Source organism: Cibotium barometz, chromosome 64 (genome assembly GCF_041138505.1).
Source record: "Cibotium barometz isolate CiBa-2024 chromosome 64, ASM4113850v1, whole genome shotgun sequence".
Classification (NCBI taxonomy): Eukaryota; Viridiplantae; Streptophyta; class Polypodiopsida; order Cyatheales; family Cibotiaceae; genus Cibotium; species Cibotium barometz.
Window position 1 is genome coordinate 14,740,620 of NC_141109.1, and position 21,315 is coordinate 14,761,934.

General features: G+C 40.6%; 1 pseudogene; it reads left to right on the forward strand.

The window, feature by feature from the left end:
- The first annotated feature begins 2,373 nt into the window (after window positions 1-2,373).
- LOC147603359 (uncharacterized) lies at window positions 2,374-3,757 on the forward strand (annotated as a pseudogene).
- Window positions 3,758-21,315: the final 17,558 nt, after the last annotated feature.

Sequence of the window (21,315 nt, forward strand, 5' to 3'; positions counted from 1 at the left end):
GAGCAGATATCTTATCTCACTTGGTTTTCAGATTTCTACAGCAGATTCTTCACTCTATGTGAAGAAGACTCAGCATGGGATTGTTGTACTAGTCATCTATGTGGATGACTTGATTATCACAGGTGATCATGGTGCAGATGTGATGCATGTCAAGAAAGCTTTGAGTGGGCAATTTGACATGAAAGATCTTGGTGAGTTGAGATATTTCCTTGGAATTGAAGTGGTGAAAGATCATGCAGGTACTTGGTTAGTACAGCGCCAATATGCATTGGATATGTTGGCAAAGTATGGCATGATAGGGTGTAAGCCTATGAGTACACCATTGGAGCAAAATGTGAAGTTGCGGGCTGATTATGGCGAGGAATTGGATGATCCTTCTATGTACAGGAAGATGGTTGGTAGTCTCATATACATGACTATCACACGCCCGGATTTGAGTTATGCGGTGGGGCTAGTTAGCCAGTTTATGCAGAGCCCCAGGAAACCACATTTGGATGCAGTGAGACGCATCATGAGATATGTGAAGACCACAGCACATTATGGTCTATTTTATGAGAGTGGTAAAATCTTGGACATACATGGCTACACAGATGCTGATTGGGCAGGTAGCGCATATGACAGGAGGTCTACTAGTGGATATGCTTTTACACTTGGAAGTGCCGTGGTGAGTTGGAGTAGCAAAAAGCAACCTACAGTTGCTTTGTCCAGTACAGAGGCTGAGTACAGAGGAGCAGCCATTGCTACTTGTGAGGCTATATGGTTAAAAAGTCTCTTGACAGATTTATGTGAGCCTATTGGTGGCAAAGTTGTCATACATTGTGACAACATGAGCAGTATACAGCTGGCAAAGAATCCAGTGTTTCATGCGAGGACCAAACACATAGAGGTCCATTATCACTTTGTCAGAGAGAAGGTGCTGGATGGTACAGTTGATCTTCGCTATGTGAAGACTGATGAGCAGGTGGCTGATATCTTCACGAAGCCACTTAGCAGGGAGAAGTTTGAGTACTTTCGGACTATGTTGGGAGTACATGGGATGAGCTTGAGGGGGAGTGTTGAGAGTCTTGATATCCCAAGCTCATCTACATCTTCATCGGCAGTACATCATGAGCTTGAGAGGGGCTGTTGAGATTCAAGCTCGATGTCAGTGTGAGCCAGCTATGCCATGTGCTGGCAGATTAGGTAGGAACATGTGTGAGACATAAATGACCGCGTGTCCAGCTGGTCATAGTGTGTGGACATTAGCTAGGGTTTGTAGAGTGTGGACACAACTTATTGTGTGTTGTGTGGATTATGGATTAGTGCATTATGCTTTGTGTGAGAGTGGACATGGCTTCCCTCTATGGTTAGGGTTTGCAATATACATTAGGGTTTGCTCCTGTGTGTGTGTCTCCTCCCCCTCTACCGTTCTTTAAACAATCATGGCATGATGTTAAGCTTTAATTGCAGTAACACTCACTAGAGAACCCCATGGAAATGATGCAAAAGAACTCTAATGTTGGAGAAAGAATGAGGACAAAGAAGGAGGGATGAATGTATTTAACAATGCTTCTCGTACAGCCCCATCCCATAGGGGTTGGAGAAGGTAAACATGCACCATTATGCAAAGATGCACTGCTTATGGCTCAAACCCTAGGCTTTCACGCTTATTGGTAGCAATCATAGAAATCATGTTTATTTTCATCTCTCCAGAAGCATATGCTATAAGGAGACACCCTCTTGAAATGCAAGGAGAAGGCTTCCCCATAGGAAGTATCATTTTTCAAGGTACCAAGCAAAAACTAGTGATTGTTGAAGTATGAGACCAGAGTTAGGCAATTTTTGGATAGAGCAACTCTCCAAAGTGATAATAGCGTGGTAAACGTTCTATACTATATATCTCACATGCAAAATCGCTCCACTTTTTTTTTATACAGAGCTAGGTTTAAGCTTATGGTTCTAGTGCATATTTAGGTATATATAGATCACATCAATGTTTGGGAAATCATTTTTACAGAGCATTAGATTAATCCTTCTCACTATGGGGTGAAGAGGAAATTGTAATTTTGAACAAGCATTTTCTTCACACTTTAATCTAATTATAACCAAGTCTTGTTTTTAAAGGAGGTTTTTTTCAAACACCCTTCAATTTGAGAAGGCTTTTTTAAAATTCGCTTATATTTTTCAAACACATTTTTTTCCATCAATTTGAGGCTTTTTTTGAAAATTGAACGGCCTTTTGAGTTTGGCGGGTAATTTGGCGGTGCGGCGTGCTATAGATGGCGGCCCACTAAACTGGCGCCGTCTCTACTGATAGGTTGATAGTCACGAGATACAAAGACGGAGCTCTGTGGCGGTCAATTTGCACCGAGCTCTGGCCATGGCGTCCGCATCCCAGCCTTCTTGTGAACTCTCCAGTCTTCTTGCACGTGGGATTTTCTCTTCTAGAAAAGCGGATCTCGCAATCTCTCGCTTTTTGCTACGCAATGCCAGAGCTTTAGCAGTACCCGCAAAGAACCTTTCTAGGGTTTTCCCTGCCATTTTGGGGTTTTTCCTGCCATTTAGGGTTTCCTATCAGTTTTGCAGCAGGGTGGGGTGTCCGTCTCATGGATTTGCGGGCATTAGTGTTTGATCTATGAGGAAGTTAGGGTTTCTTTTGGGGAAATAGGCTCCTTGTGAAGACATCAGGTTAGCCTTAAACCATGCCAGATGTGCTACCCTCCTGCTTTGGAGATTATCATGGATCCCATGTTTCAGAGATGGCCAGAGGCATCCCATCAGCGCAGAACCTGGTCACTTGCTTGTACAAAACCACGCTTGGAGGAGAGGAGAGTACAGGCTCATCTCCATCACCTATGGGCCAGGGTCTCTCAGTGCATGTTGATGACCCCGCCTGTCAGCTCACATGTAATGTAGCCATGAAACTGTGGCTCTTCTCTGGAAGAAGCAGGGCTGCAAGAGTTTTGAAATGGGGGAGCTCATAGTGCAGGTCATATGGGACCTCTCCTCTGCAAAGTACGGCTCTAGTCGGGAGCCGCAAAAGGGTTATTTTATTGCCATTGTATGCAACCAAATTGTGGTCCTCTTATTGGGGGATATGCAGAAAAAAGCTCTGAAGAAGCTGAGTCCAGGCAACATTGTTGTCCAGAAGGGAGCATGTTAGTGGAAAGCAACTCTACACCACCAGGGCACAGTTCTTCGAGAGTGGCGGTACACATGACATTGTTATAGATTGCCATACAGGGACCCAAAAGGAGCCACAACTGTCGGTACGCATTGACAAACAGGTCGTACTACAGGTAAAGCAGTTGATGTGGGAACCAAACTATACACATAGATGGCATCCCCATAGAGGTTTTCTGGGATGTCCATAACTGACTATTCAACTCTGGTCACGGCAGTGGACATGCTGTGTTCATGTTCCAGACATTCAAAGCCAATGAGAAGCCATGGTTGAGAGAAGTTGGGGTATTGTCAACGACCCTTCTGCAAGGCTGTGACAATTCCTTTCTAAAAAATGCAGATAGTAAGAAATATTGTACAAAGAAGGTTCATGTGCCTCTGTGCTGCACTGGCCCTACAGTAATAGTAACAAAAACATAGAGCTACATCAAGGACCTGTAGGTTTTTCACTGCTACTGTATGCATGGAAGAATGAGTAAAGGTTTTGCTTCAAAGCTTTCAAAGATCTTGCCTGGAAGAGTCTTACTCTGTGAGTTGTACATACATGGGGATGCCTCGTTTGTCCCCAATCTTGAGTAAAATACTATTTGTGGCAGTATCAAAAGCTTCTTGCAAAATACTAAAGCAAATGAGCAGCCCTTCTCCTCCTCATCATGCTATTCTTGATGAAGCTCTTTCTTATGAGTATATGGCTATCAAATTATGATGATTATCATGTGCCATGTAACTGCAAAAAGTTTCTTACTTTTCTTGTTTTTGATAATTGCATTGCAATATTGTCTTGTGGCAGGCTTTTCAACATGTTGGATGTCCAAAAGGGGCATCTGGTCCACATTGTTAATCTTAGCTAGACCTCTAGCCTTGACAGAGTGGTTTGGCTGGCCCATTTGAGTTGGACTCTTTTTCCCATCATGTTGCTGCCTTCTTGCTTTTATCTGCTTACATAGTGTCACTATTGGGGCATTCTCTATGCTTCTAGTCCTATGGACGGGCTCCATAGTGTGGTCATGACACCTCATGGTAGGGGACTTACATTTACACCAAGGGTCATGTGGAGATTTGATATCTACACTAGGGGCTTGTAGGTTGGATATGAGAGGTTGGGGACTTTAGTCCTTGCCCATATTTAGATTATGGTATTCCCATTGGCTTGGGGACATGATGTCTACGTTCGGAATGTAAGCTATATGAAAGAGAGATTGTCCAATATATTCTTATGCATGGCATATTTGCATGCTTGGAACCGTATGTTTTATTGCTTGCAATATTTATGTCTAGTTTATGGATAGGGTATGTCCTTGTGAAATTTGAATTCTGACCACGCTTGTGGGTTGTAGATAGGTGGTAGGTGTGACTTTAAACTCTTTGTTTATGCTTGCTTTACTAGAGTTGTAGCGTAATTCTATGATCTTGTAGGTCAGATAAGTTATAAGTGAGTTTGGGTATCCACACCTATGGTTTCTTGCTTCTCCAACCCTTGGATCAGTCAGCAAATGAGTACTACATTGAAGTCCAGTCTTTCGGAGTCCTTTTCAATTGCTATCCCTTGGATATGTACATGCTGAAAATTCTTTTATGCATTTTTGTCGATCAAAAGCTGATTTCTACCTACAAATTTCAATAAATTCATTGGTAAGAGCTTCTTCGAGTTCTTTTAACCTAGTCTACATCTGTGTTCTTGACCATTAATGTCTCCTTTGTCTCGGCATGGCGAACACATGCATGTGTATGGATGTCAATGGAGTGTAGCTACTTGTGGCAAGTCATTGGGGATTCGAAAGTGAGGTTCTTTATGATAAAAGTTGTGGAATCAATCCCAAACTTTGACAGATCATGTTTGCGAAGTGTTTTCATTGCATGAATGTCATTGGAAATTTGGCATGTAAGGCCCATGAATCAATTACTTTAGATCTCAAAAGCACGACCAATACTTTAGGCCTCTCAAGGATATGGACCTATCCAGTTTCGAATTTATAATGGAAAGATCATTGAGGAATCATCATCACCATTATCATATTTTCCTCATAACACATATATGGGTTCACAAGGTTACATGGGAGCCGGGAGCAAACCCTTATATGCTCTTCTCGAGGGGGGGTCACAACCTTGGTTAAGCATGCCAAGAGCACACCCTTATGTGCTCTTCTCGAGGAGGGTCACAACCTCGGAAGACGGTCCCATGTGGACACCACTCAAATGGCACCACATGGCGACTTTCTAGTGGCATCACCAATCAGTACACTCTACACTGATTCTCATCTTATCATATGCATCACATTAACATGGGCCACGGTACTTGGGGCCAAAAATTAAGGAGTGCTTTTCAGGCATCTGTGTTAATCAATTCTTTATCAAACATTAGAAAACCAGACTTCATTTTCCATTTCTTTTGCTAGACATGAGTCTCGTATAATGAAAAGAGTCTTGGATCTTTCCCATATTCCACAATCATGATAAGTAAGCCATACTCAAAAAATATATTCTCAAGGACAATTGAAAACTTTCTTAAGAACAGCTCCAAATCACAATTGGATTTTACTTCATCTAGTTCACATGATTCCACTTCCTTTGTTCCTTTTCTCTTTTTGAGTGGGTCAAGATTAGGTCTGAGATTAGAGATGAAGGTTCTATCTCAGCCAATAACTTCAAAAAGCCTCATTGCATCAGTCCTTCGAGTTATAAATGGTTCCCATTTCTAGTCCCTCCTCGAAAAAATGTTTTTTTCAACCCTTAAAATTAAACGTAATACTTAAGCTTAATCGGGATTTACACCCCTTAATATTAAAGGCAATGTTTAAGCTTAATCGGGATTTACACCCCTTAATATTAAAGGCAATGCTTAGGCTTAACTGGGATTTACACTTGAAAATCACTTGGAATCATACAAATGCTGAGCTTTATGACTAAAATATACACCTTAAAATTAAAGGATTCTAATTGAGATTTTTGAATTGAAAATTACACTACAAACGGGGTTATGTGAGCACTGCTCCCATCAACGCTTATTCAATTAAATTGGATAAGATAACTAAGACCATCAATATCTATGTGGAGGAATATGATTGTGCAAAGTTTTCTAATTTGGGCAACGTCTTTTATCCTCATCAGGATCTCTATCAAGGAGAATGATTGTACAAAAGTTTCTAATTTGGGCAACGTGCTTTATCCTCATCAGGATCTTGTTAGCAAGGGCTTAGGACTTTGTGCAGTCTTGATTATGGAACACAAGTCTGAATGGTCGCTACTGTGGATGTCTCAAGCTTGAATTTTCCACCTGATAGATGCCTTCTTTTAGTGCGTAGATCCAAAGCTTTTTAACACTGGAATCTCAACAAGCTTGAAATTTGGTTAATAAACAAACAAGATTTTCCTAACATTTACTTTTGATCATGCTTTAACAAAAGAAGATCTTATTAGTAGATTATGTTAATCATCACGGTTTGCCTTAAGCTTTTAAATAATTATCAGAATACTTCTTTGTCAAGCATCTAATCCAGAGATCTTTTTCTTCAACTCATCAAGTTGAAGTCATAAACATGATTAAAGAAGATTATGAAGGTAACTCCTTTTATCTTTTGTTTCTAATCTTAAGGTTGTGGCTTCTTAGCCAACCCATATAACATGGTTACACTCGTAAGGTTTTAGGCTTAATTACTTTTGCCATACTTTGTAATGAAGCTACATCGATTCCTAGCATATCATAACTTGGTTATGTTTTGATCACTTAAGCTTTAACAAGCTTAACACTAAACGTGAAAGAAGAAACATATAAAGTTATGCTAAATCCTTGATTCACAAGAAGAGACTTTTGACTTCAAACCAATGCTAGAAGCTTAAAATTAATCTCTAGTTAAACATACTTAGATACACCATATGGGATGCAAAAGAACCTAGACAAGAGATCTTGAACTTCAACAAGAGTGAAGGGATCTCATTAAAACAAGATTACCTATTAAAAAAAGATTATGTGAACTTGAGAGAGAGAGAGCTCTCAAGATTACCTATAAGAAAAAGATTATGTGAACTTGAGAGAGAGAGAGAGAGAGAGCTCTCTTTTTATAGGCAAAAAAAGATTACTGTAAGAAAAAGATTACGTGAACTTGATAGAGAGAGCTCTCTTTTTATAGGCAAAAATTTAATGCTTTAGTTTTCCTCACCCTCTTAATTTCTTCACATGGGCTCACTCACTTTCTTCATACATGCCGTTTCTTGAGCCCTGAGATTCATTTAAGGCCTTTCAAATCAAGGCTTATTTTATCTAAGATTTTCCAATGCTCTTATTTTCCTTCAAGTTTTAATATTCCTAGGGGATACTAACCAAAACTTGTTCCCACAAAGTTCCTTCTTTTTAGGGCCTTTCATTCTTGATAATTACATATGAAGCATAACTTGGGACTCTCTTATTTAAAGTAGATGCATTTTAGAGGTGACAATGACCTTTCATAGGCCATTCTCTTATCGATTGTTGAGGTCTAGCCTCAACACTATATGGCATGGTGTCTTTGAGACCCCATATAGTGCCACGGGAGGTCTGGCTGGTCTTATGTACCTTTCTCTCACAGTCCAAAAGGTGACTTGGGGGATAGATATTCATCGGATGCTAGTAGGTGGTGAAATGGTTCTTCACATGCTTTTTATGACTTATAAAACGGAGGCTACTAGCATCATGTTAGGGTCCTAGGGTTATAATTTGTCAACAACTAAGCATCCTTTATGTTTTTTTATGAAGGTAGTCCTTTATACGATAACCATGCTTCATTTCACTATTTTTTCCTAAAAATATCTAATATTGCTTCAATTCTATTCGGGAAAGTTTTGAGACTCGGTTTTACATTTTGTCTTCTTCTCCAATATTGTTAAAATATTTAGACAATAAATTTTGATAGGATCCCAAATGACCATTTTCAAAGATTTCTTAAATGATAAGTATTCTAATCCTCCCAAATGACCTTTTTCAAAGATTTCCACTAACTAGGCTAACTTTATGGTTTCCATCACAACTTGTACTTTAAAAATCTGTCACGTTTAAGGTCGAAACTGAGTTTTATTTTGAAAAATTTCTATTGACTAGGCTAAATTTATGGTTTTTAACTTGTACTTTAAAAATATGTCTTGTTCAAGGTCTAAATTGAGTTTTTTTTTCACACATGAGTGCCTGAGACTAAAATAAAATTTTCATTCGAATGGATTTTCAAAATTGAAACTTTATTTTTCAAGGATAATTTTCTCTCTAGCTTTTTACTTGGTAAATGCAATAATTTTTACATACTGGAGGGAAGGATCTTATAATGATGCATCAGAATCTGTTGTATCAAAAATTGGTGTCAAACCAAGAGAGATGTCCCTATCGTTTCTCATTGATCAAGGTGATGTGGTGGAGGGAAGAGAGGGTGAGCTTATGTTCAAAAAGCCATCTCGTCCAAATCCTCTTATTAGAGTTGCAAGATGAAATTTGTAATCCATTAAGAAAGGGAAGAGGTGTCACTAACCTCTTGCCATGCCTTTGCTACTTATGGAACCCCATCTCATAGGCATGCCTCTTCACTTCTAGGTACACATCGGAATTGACTCATGGATCTTGCAACTATCCAAGCCATAAAGGATTGGCCAGAGCTCAAATCCATACTTGAAGTTTGCAATTTTCTTGGTTTATGCTCATATTACAGGAGGTTCATATTTCATTTTGCAATGATTTACCATCGAAATCGACTCATGGATCTTGTAACTATCCGAGCCATAAAAGATTGTCTAGAGCTCAAATCCATAAATGAAGTTTGCAATTTCCTTGGTTTATGCCCATATTATAGGAGGTTCATATTTCATTTTGCAATGATTTACCTCATCATTGCATGAACTTACCAAGAAACAGGCTACGTTTTAATGGTCAAAACGTAAAATTGATGCTTTCTTAAAGCTCAAGAATGCCATTACATCAGGACGAGTTTTGGTGATTCTTGATTTACAAAAGCCGTTTAGTGTTGAATGTGATGCATGTGGTCAGCAGTTGCATAGGAGCTATCATAAAACAAGAAGGGCATGCCGCCGCTCAGTGTCAAATGTGATGCATGTGGCAGTTCCATAGGAGTTTTCCTAAATCGAGAAGGACATGTCATTGCATATATGAGAGAAGAAAGTTGCATGATGCCTAGCTTCGACTCCTCACACAACGTGCCACTGAGGAGCATACATATATACATGATGTGATATTATTAAACATGTTACTTGTATGGTAAAGCTTTATTACATGGAGAAAGAAGAACTCAAAAGAGGTAAGAGGAGGCTGCTAAAAGTAGATTTTTTTAAAATAATGAAGTGGTACCTGTAGAGCTTCTTGATGAGCAGTGCCAAGGTACCTGAGGATGGATCTTACTTAATTCCCAATTAAGCAAAGGTAGAATTGGAAGGAATTTGATGTATTGAATTTTTGTAAAAAAAATTTAAAGTTTTTGGCAATTGAACATATTCAAGATGAAGTTGTTCTTGTAGGATTGATGTTAACCAACATATGAGTCAATATGTTGGTTAACATATTGACTCATATTCAAGATGAAGTTGTTCTTGTAGGATTGATGTTAACCAACATATGAGTCAATATGCACATATGAATCAATATGTACATATATCAATAAAATAGTCCAACATATGCATGTCCTTTTAGATATAGTTTTTAGATGTATTAGTGGATTTGTGCATGTACAAATTGAACTTGTCCTTTTTAGAAATGTTCACTTATCTAATTAAAAGATGAAATTTCATGTGGATAAATGAAAACTTATGCATATGAATATAGCAAGAAAATGGAAATATCCATGTTTAGATATCTATGATGTATTTTTCAAGCTGTCTACATGTTAATATAATAGTTTGCATACAACTAACGTAAATAGACAACCTTAAGTTTTTTAATTCAAAAAGTGAGTTTTGTGCAAGTTTTTAAGGTTTCTTTTAATACAAACAACACATACACAACCAATTTTTCTTTCAATTTAGAGGAATAAACACAATAATTTTAGATTTTTTTAAAGACCATGTTCAAATGAACATGGGAGGAAAAAGCACTTCTCAAGCATGCAAAGCTAGCCAAGTAAACTAGGAAATGGAAGGCAATTGGTTGTCATTTTGAGGCTGCATCCCTTTTGACATGGATTCCTGTTATGAGGTCCACCTACTCTTGACTACTTCCACATCCATGACTAGGGTGACCTTATTCCGAGGTTGCATCCTTTTTGACATGGATTCCTGTAATGAGGTCCACCCACTCTTGACTACTTCCACACTGACTAGGGTGACCTTATTCCGAGGTTGCATCCTTTTTGACATGGATGCCTTTAATGATGTCTTACCTACTCTTGGTTACTTCAATATCCTTATCTTGAAAGTTGCATCCCTTTTGACATAGATGCCTTTAATGAGGTCTACCTACACTTGCTACTTCCATATCCTTGTCTTGTAGGTTATCTGCTATATTGTTGGGATGGATTCTTGTCTTGTAGGTTGTCTATTAGGTTAGTAAATAAATCTTGTGACTCCCTTGGTGTTATTTATTTACCTCCTTGTGAGTAACAGGTTCTTGTGTCTACTCTCCTTGTTGAGAGAGTAGGTTCTTATGTCTACTTTCATTTTTGAGAGACTAGGTTCTTATGTATACTTTTGTAAAGATTTTCTATAAGCTATGGTGTTGAATCCCAAAGGGCTTAATGAACGTTTTAAGTCATGCCATTATGCTAAGTTCTTTGGAACCCACAATGTTTGAGGTGGTTGAGGTTTCTATTAGGGTTATGTTGGTTTTCATGGAAGAGGTGGTATCATTGGAGCATCATAGAGATCACTTAATTTAGGATCTTTTTTATTGCAAAATGGTACTATCATCATAGAGATTACTCAATGTAGGATCCTACTTATTACAAGATGGTACTCAATGTAGGATCCTACTTATTACAAGATGGTATGCTCAATGTAGGATCCTACTTATTACAAGATGGTACTACCATCTTCACCTTGCAAAATGATCCTCTATATGGGTCACTTACTCAATTGATTATAATTCATTCAAAGTACATGACCCATCTAGAGGACCCATCCATACACCACCAAAAAGATTTCACGCTCAAGTGTTTCTAGAATTTGCATTTCATTGTATCACCTACTATAAATATGGTTTATTTTAAATGGCACATCAAAAGCTTCATGGGATGGTCCAAATCTTTCCAAGTTTCCCAAGACATGATATTGTGACTTGCAGCCACCCTGGCTATTTCCACAATTTTCAGCTTGGCAAGAGCAATTTTGCTCCTCTCATTGTAGCCAGTGACATCAAAATACTCCTCCATTGCTTCAACCCATTTCTCTACAGCTTTACCCAAGTTCTCCCCTTCACCTTTGAAGGGTCCTGGATGAGTTCTGTGAAGAGCCTACGAACGTAGGGTAGGTCCCTTGTATTTGAGGTGACATTTGTGAATATGCTACACATGATTAGGGACATTGAGATATGTCATAACCCAAAGTTTTACAATGAGTTGGGGTGGTAGAGTGATGGCACTTTACACAACACATTTAGTCCATAATATAAGTTGGGGTGCTCTCTCAGAGATTTTCACATGGCTCCTCACTTCTTGGAGCCTCACATCTTCTCTTGTCTTTAGTCTTCTTGTCGTGGCAGCTTCTCTTCACGCATCCATGTCTTCCTTCAATGCTTCCTCTAGCTCTTCTTCTCGGTGTTGATCTTCCTCTTGGAAAGAGATGTTCTTCTTTCATGGCTAGGGCCACGAGCTTGTCCGTCAGTTCTTGCTCCATGTGAGCAACATGTTTTAATGTATTGTTTTGACAGTTCTTTTGGGCTTTTGATGTTTATCTTGTGTCATTATGCAATGCAAACCCAAATCTATGCGGGAGGTCTTACCTCTTGCCTTTTTTTGGACAAGGGCAGTGTCTGATCCCATTTTTACAATGATGTAATCACTCATGTGTACCCAATACATAATGCATATAGCATTCATTCTTATGCACATTCCCAAATGCAACTCTGGCTGTGAATAATCTTGATTTTAAGTGTGATTTGTAGGCATTAACCAAGGGGTAAATGCAAGATGATGATTACCACAAATTTATCAGCATAATTTTACCACCAGAAATTACATTAAATCAAGGGTAACAAATTTGTACGGAATGGTTGGAGTGCCAAACCATCTTCGAATTGCAATTTGAAGTTATAGGGATGTGTATTAGATACCTAATGGTTAATTTGAACCCTTAATTGCACCAAAAAATAGTGATTATTAATGATTAATCACTGATTAGCAAATTAATCCTCTATTTTGTGTGCAAAAAACAGAGTATGCGGGGAGTCCAGATCTGAGGCCTTAGAGTTCAAATGAGCTCAAATCCTTTCAAGGCCATCAATAGCAATTAGTCTAGTAGAGGATTAAGCCAAGAAACACAAGATTTGACCAAACATTGAATGCTTAATCCCTGTTTTACCAAAGTCACCTGCAGATTTGATGAAGAGCTTGGATCTCACTGTAGACTTGATCAAATCAAAATCTGTCTTCACCAGCTTGTAGAGCACCCTTGAAAACCCCTAGGGCCAAGAGGAATTAGAGCCATTGCATTTGGAGTAGCAGAAATCTCAGATTCTCCTTAGAAAAAAGGCGCTGGAAAATTAGCGACGAAAATCTACAGTTATACATGGCGGTTTGGCAATTTGTTTGAATGGGCTTATGCCTTGGGAGTATGGCTAGCTATGGCTGAAAGCTTTTGAGCTAATGTTGAGCCTAGAGGGAGAGGGAGAGGGACCTCCTCCACCAGCTAGGGGTATAGAGGCTACTTGAAAAAGAGGTAAAAAAAATCTATTTCTCTACTGATCCTAATTAGCCAAGTGAAAAAGAGGTAAAAAAATCTATTTATCTACTTGAAAAAGAGGTTAAAAAATCTATTTATCTACTAATCCTAATTAGCCAAGTGATTAGCAGCAAGATAATGGGCTCATAAACTTGATGGATTCTAGGCTAGGCTCTGATACCATGTTAAATTTGCAGCAATGTGATGAGCTATGGTGGATCATTAACAAAGAGATTAGATAATAATTAAGACATGATTAGTGAGCAATTCACTGATAGCTTAATGTAGGCATGGGTAATAAAAAACCAGCAAATTCTCATTAGGCCAATGCCTCAATTTATAGAGTTTACATCCAAGCATCTAATCCCACTGATTTCTCCTTAATTCACTCCACCTCTTTTGGTTGATTCTCTCCACCTCTCCCAGAATATCTCCACACCTCCTAAATCTCCTCATGCTACCATTTATTCTCTCCTAGTAGATACTTCTCACCTTTTCACAGCTTCTCTCACATTTACAGATTCTCTTTTACAGCCTCTTGCCAAGGGCTTGTTCCCGCAAACACCTTATTCACTTGTATATTTCAACATAAATGCCATGCAACAAGCATTGCACTAATAGATACGGGATCAAGTCATAACCTGATCTCATATGAGACATGGGTAGCCTTAGATAGACCACACCTTGAACCCACCAATGCACAAGTACGCAGGGTGCACTTGATAACTACGAAAGCTGAGGGATTTTTAAGTGTTAACATTTCTATCAGAAAATAAGTCCTTGGTTGGAAAGGTGTTTGTCATGCTTGCAGGTTCCATGGAAGAAGAAATGATCCTAGGATGATCCTCGATTTGCGCCAGCAAATGTAATATCCAATGGGAGAAGAAGACAGCACTCCTAAAGAATGAGGGCGACAATGTCATGTCCACACCTTTATGGAGCCTAACAAACATAGGAAAACAGGCCATGATTGAGGAAATAACAACACCGAGCACGGTGATATCAACTCATAAAACAAAAAAAGCATCACTTCACAAACCCTACACAAACAATATCCAAAGTCCTAGGGTACATAGAAATCGGTGCCCAAGGTTCAACTTCAAAACTAGCCCCACCAGGAGGAGAAGGATAATATGGAGACAATAAGAAAGATTCAAAAAGGGGCCAAAAGTTAGAATTGGCCTTTACAAGCAGGTCGGTAGTACTCCAGACGACACACCAACATCCCACAACGCATTCGTATAAGAAATGGGTCCAAAAGGATTTACACGAGTGCAAGGATACTACCAAGGCAATACGGCAGTGTGGGTGCCCAAACCCCGCTTAGTGAACCACCTTCACAAACTGTCCCGATAACAAAAGAAAGGGTAGTAAAAGCATGCAGCACCAACTCCCAACCAACACCAATGCTTAAACTGCACAAACCTTGGTATGGAGGAAGAAGACAACTCAACAAGATGGGATGAAGGGTGCCAAAATAGTGTTAATAACCACTTCGATTAAGGAGATGGACAAGGGCCCGAAAGGAAGAAACAAAGAAGTTCAGCAAAGGGACACGGATAAAAGCCCCCAACCACAAGACACAGTAATAACATTGTTCAGTTGGGTGGAAGGAAGAATCAAAAACTCCCACATAGAGCTAAAATGCCTGTAGGAACACCTACCCAGAAGTGCCAAGGTGTCACCTTGGTTTTCATGGCAATAAAAGATGAAGGTATCCAATTGTTTCCTAATGGATACAAGGTAAACTGGGTATCATTCACTCATTTAATGCATGTTTAAATGACTGAGCATGAAGAAACAAAATAGAAGGTATCAATCTTGCACACTCATGATCCCAAAAGGTTCACGCCATGAGCCAATCCTAAATGGTTCACGCCGTGAACTGGTCCAAAATGTTTCACGCCATGAAATGGTCACTTCTCACACGGACCAATCGCAAGATGCCACGTGGCATTCTTCATTAAGGCAAGCGGCCAGCCCGACGATTGCGCTATAAATTCAAAAAATCTTTCCTTTTTTGTCATTTTGCATCGTGTGATCCAACATAAGTCGTCGTCCATCTTGAGCTCCCGCATTCGAACGTGCATCGCCTTCCCCGGTTCTTCCAGCTCCTCTAATTGACATTCACCCATTAAGGTGGGAGCTTGGACCTTTTATTATATTTTTTTCTTATCCTTTTTTCCTTTTTTTTTTTATAATCAATCAATATCTTGCTCTTTGACAGCATCTGCATTATCATCACCCGAATTCTGTGTTTTTTCTAAAACTCCCCTTGTGGTATCATCACTTGCACTCATTGAATCTTTTGATAAACAAAAACATAAAAACGTAAACATCACAAAAACCTGCAGTTTCATGGAACTGCCACCACGAACTTGTAGTTTCATGGAACATTAATAACCTGCAACTTCATGCTTCCAAAAAATCTCACGTAATAAATTCTCACAGGGTTCCGTCTCATGGAACTCCCTTTCACGTCATAACTTCATCTCATAGAATTCCGTCTCATGGAACTCCGTTTCACGTCATAACTTCTTACGGGATTCCATCTCATAGAACTCCCTTTCACGTCATAACTTCTCACGGGATTCCGTCTCACATAACTCCCTTTCATGTCATAACTTCTCATGGGATTCCATCTCATGGAACTCCCTTTTGCGACATAACTTCTCATGGGATTCCATCTCATGGAACTCCCTTTCGCGACATAACTTCTCACGGGATTCCATCTCATGGAACTCCCTTTCGCGACATAACTTCTCACGGGATTCCATCTCATGGAACTCCCTTTCGTGACATAACTTCTCACGGGATTCCGTCTCACGGACGTCATAACTTCTCCTAGGATTTCGTCACACAGACGTCATAACTTCTCACGGGATTCCGTCTCACGGAACTCCCTTTCATCACGGACGTCGTAACTTCTCCTAGGATTCCATCTCACAGAACTCCCTCTCACGCCATAACTTCTCTCAGGATTCCATCTCACGACTTGCAACTTCACGAGACTACCAAACTGCTGCACCTTCATGCCACAACATTCACCTGTTCAAGTAACACACCTTGTTTATTGCTCCTACACTAACACACTTCTGATATCAACTAACCATTTTACCATTAAATGTTTTTTTTTAAAAGGAAAGAAGAAGAAAAGAAAAGACAAGATAAATAGTGGTACCTAGTACCCCACCAACCAATCGGGAGACTGATTTTCTTTTCATGTACAGATGTCGGCCTCAAAAACCAAAGCCATAGAGACCCCCGCAATCACCCAAGCCAGGCTCCCCGGTGAGCCAGAAGAAGAATCTAGTGTAGGGACCAAAGATGAACTACTTGGGCCCACATGCCCAATCCTTCCATGGGGCCATCATAAGCAAAGGAGGAGATCCATACGGCCCATGGAAAGGTAGCACTGCAATATCACAGCCCGGAATGCCTCCAAATCCTGAAAGAGGTAGAGGTAAAAGAAAGGCTGGAAAAAGTGGGCCTAGGGAGAATGACATAGATTCTCCAAAAGAACATTGACACAGAGCTCTCTGCACGGAGTACATAAAGACTTATGACAAAGCCACCAAGCGAGGAACAGTCACAAAGGCGGATGGCACAACAGAGCAAGTCTTAATCACAGAGGGCCTCAAACGCAAAGCTCTGCAGCTCCCACCAACAGTCAAGGTACACTCCCATGCATTTGACAAAATGCCTTTGGACGCTATGCTAAAGAAGAGTTAGTATAACTCCAATGGGGCAAAGTATGAGAATATCCGAGATGAGGTCACGGAGAAAGCATGCAGAGCTATGTCGCTGATCATGTAGGTGAAGCCAGTGGACCCTTATCTACAACCAGGGTCCCACTGAACAAGATTGCTAAGGTGCATAAAGACAAGGAAGAGGATTGGGCGTATTACATACATAGGGAAATGGACAATTATCTCAAGGCCCATCAATCCAAGATTTTCAACCCTAACCTCTGCTGACCCAAGTCCTCAACCATGTGGCAAAAAGGCCTCTCCCAAAGCCCGAACCAGTAGAGCAGATGCAGTTAGCATTATTGCCAGAGCAACCAGCACTAACAACAGCTGAAGAGATGCAAGAGAGCCAAGCTGTCCTAGTATAAACACAAGCCATAATGAAGGAGATAAAGAAAGGGAAGAAGAAGAAGATAGAAAAAAAAATGAGGGGCATCATCCCGGACGTGGCTGGAGAATCACAAAGAATAGAGGTTGAGCTGGCATAGGAAATAAGATCCTACCAGGAAGTACTTACACTGCAAGAAGCCATAGTTAGTCAAACCACTCAAGAGAAAACGCAAAAGATTACTCCTCCTCCAAGCCCGGCATAGCTTATCTTTACGAGCCTGTCCCCACTCAAGGATTCAACCTTGGCAGACACACCTGTAGCAGATAGAACCAGAACCAGTAACATCAATTCCAATGCCGGTTGAGGAATCACAAGAAATTGAGACAGCAATAGCTTCAGTGCAAGATCCAGCAAACCACATGGACACAAGTAAAAGGCCAAGGAGTGAAGAGCCATTAAGCCCAAGCAAAAGAAGGCATCTAGAGGATGAAGAATGGAGGATGAAGAAAGATTACCCCAGCCGTCCTTCCTACAGAATGTCAATTATGAACAGTTCATGCCGGAAACTATGAAAGGTTTGGATGAACTATTAAACCTACCGCATGCTGGACTAGAAGGGGCCGCAAGCACAAATGCACCACTATGGGAGTTAGAGCAAAGAGTATGGCGTTGCCACCTCCTCACTACACACTGCTGCATGATTGTAATGCTATGCTTTGGAAGTAGATTAACGAGTCAAACACACAAGTACAGAACACTTGGCAGCAGTAGAGGCCACGCATCAGGATGTCATCATGAAGAGTTTGAAGACCACTGAGGAGCAAGAGACCAGATATAAGTCACTAGAAAGCAATAATTTGGTTCTAAGCCAGACTATTATTCAGAAAATCAAAGAGAATACAGACCTTAAGGCAAAGTTGGAACAGGCTAAGGAGCAACTCCAGAAGGAGGTTACCCACAGCCAAGATCTTATAGCCATTCATGCCCAGAAAGTACAAGAATTCGAGCAAAAATCCATGGCAAAAGAAGAAGAGCTGCAAAGCTAGATTCAACAGTTATCCTCAAGTCTAAAAGAAGTGGAAAGCAGGGCCACTCACTTACAACAAGAAAGAGAACAAGCAAACAAGGCACATGCAGAGAAAGTGAGAGCACTTAACGATGCCATCAGTGCTAGTTAAGTTGAGATGCAAAGGATGGTGTTAGCACACCAAGAGGCAATGGCACAAGTTACCAGCAGTTACAAGACAGTCAAAGGCTAGCTGTAGAAAGACCTCATAGAATCACAAAAGCTCAAGAAAGAGCGGCTACAGCCAACAAAAGCTCAAGAAAGAGCAGCTACAGCCAGACATGCCCAAGAAAAAGCAACCCGACGATTCGAGGAGTTGGATGCTGCAAGGATGGTCCGCGAAATCACAATATCAAACCTCCTCAGCACCAACGACTCCTGTCTCTACAAGAGTTGGAATGCCAATTAGCAATACAGTATTGAAGTCAGCATGGCAAGAGCCTATGGATGAAATGTGCCTACTCCTTGAGCAAGCCTCGGAGATAGGTCAGTTGTTGCTAGTAACTCCTCGGGCCCCTCCTCAAACTCTTTCTCTATTTTTGTCTACACTAACCTCCTTACTTCAATATAATATAAATCTATCTGAGGACCTAGACTTAGGTGAACTAACTCTCATTAAGAAAAATACTGAATGAGATGTTGACCCCACTATTATAATGGGAATTTTGCGGGGAGATATAGTATTAACTAATCCAAGAGATATCTTCTGTTATCCATTACACCCTATTGTGTTAAACCTTCGTAGTTGGTGTCGAGTATTACAAAACTCTGAAATTCTAGACAATAGTGTCAAAAAACTGGACCTATTTGTTCCAGATGACATTCTCGAGATGCCGGCCAACTACGAGGTGGTAGCACAAAGCTATCAGTGGATTATAAGCCATGAGTGGCTCAAAGTCTACAATACTCACCAGCATCTAAACTTATGTGAGTCTACATTAAAACTATACTCTAATATCTACAAACACTTAGAATCCATGTTAACTAACGTACTCTACACTTTTGATGCCACCCATATTGAATATCCTACCATAGATCCTAAGGATATCCCTGATCTTTAAGGGTTTATGAAATCTCACAAACCAAGCCATCCACCCCCCACCAAAACCAGCACAAGTCATGGTTAGGAAGAGGCATCATCTTCATCCATCTCCACTTACCCCGTATATTCTAATGTCTCTAGTAAATTACTTAACCCCTATCCTAATGCCCCACCTACTAACAAATCTCAAGCCGACTGCATATTCTCTACTTTCACTCCTCAGCATAGATTTTCCCACTAACCCTCTCGCCCCTGAGGAGATACTGGCACCTCACCCATCTCCACAACAGCAACCTCAGGAGGTACACTATACTATTCCCCAAGACAATATTGAAGCTTTAACTGATGATACAATTTGGAGAATTTGTCTAGTGCAGAATATGAAGGATTCATTCGAGCTAGCACCCCACTGTTAAAGCCTAAGCTGATGTTCAAGGTACTAATGCAAGTAACACCATTTGAGCCAACTCGAAGGATTCTACCAGAAGCCTACTCCGAGGTCACACCAACAAAGCAGCCTCTACGAGCACCTCACCCAGATTTAGAACTACTCCCCTTGGCTGGAGAGGGTACATTGTGGGCTAATGTGGTGAACTGCAGTTCGACATGAATCAAGGCCCATCTGATCAGGGTATGATGCTGTATTACCATCATCTACGGTGTCTTCCGGCTTACATGCATGTCACGTTGTTCGAAGACATGGTGGACACAGGGCTCTGGCGCTTACACTCATCATTCAAACGAACCCTCAGAAAGCTTCAGTCACGCCGAAACTTATACTAACATGACTTCGGTGACCAGGTCTTTAGACCTCGATAACAGGTTTTGAGGATAGAACGTACATCAGGTAGGGGGATGTTAATCCCATTTAGGATTAACAACTATGATCCTCCAATTCAGGACATTAATAAGTGTCATGAAAAGGCACTATAAAAGTTGTACATTGTGAGATATTGGCAACCCAAGGCCTAGTTAAGTAACTTTTGGGCGCCCAGGCATTTTCTCATAAACGAAAAGACACAATCCCCCTTTGTGCTATTGAGAGCTCTTCCTTGTGTCTTGAGAGAGATTGAGAGAGAGAGAGAGAGCATTCTAGCATTTGTGCCTCTTCTATGCTTGTATGATTCATGCTTGTGTGGAAGAGTGATTGCATTATGCAACGGTGTGAGCGACTCTACGGTGACAACGTGGAGGTGGAGGTGGAGTTTGGAGGTTTGGAGCTTAACAAGTGAGCTTGGAGGCCTCAAGGGACTCAAGTTCGAAGCAGTGGTAAGTGTCCTATGACAGTTGTGTTCTATTGCTCTTCCTTTAGGTGAATGCATTGAGTCCCCTCTTGGAGGTGGTAGCCCATAACACGCACGTGGATGTGGGAGTGTGTTTGCCTTCATGTGTTGATGGTGTGTACGCACACGTCTGTGTGAGTACGCCTTTATGTATTAAAGCCTTAATGAAGGCGGCTCTCATGTTACCCTCACGCTGAGACTATGTGTATCAACTCTATGTGTGCACATGTATGATTGTGTGTGTCGACAAAATCACATATGTACGTGCAGCACTATGTTTACACTTGTGTGTGCCTGCACTTATAAGTATGCATGTGTATGTGTCTCTATGTGTGCATATGAAAGAGAGTGTTGTGTGCATGTGTGTGGATGCACACGTGTATATGCGTGCATGTGTGCGTACGTGTATGCGTGTATATATGTTCTTGTGTGTGCATGCATACGTGTATCTGTATGTGTGTGTGCTATTTAACTATGTTCATGCATGTGTATTTGCATTTGTGCATATTTACATGTGTGTGTGTGTGTGTGTGTGTTGTGCATGTGTGTGCAAGTGTGTGTGTAAGCATACGAGTTTGTGTGTATATGCGACATGTGCACTTGTTTGTGTGCGCGTACATATATGGGTGTGTGTACACGCACGTACATGTGTGTGATTAGGTGTGTGTCGATTTTGTGTACACACATGAGAGTGTGTGTGCATGCATCTATATGTATGCATGTGTATGTCTCTGCATGCACATGTGTAAGAGAGTGTGGGTGTGTGCATCTATGTGCCTGTGTGTGACTGTACATGTATATGTACATGCATGTGTGTGTGAATGTACATGTATATGTGCGTGCAT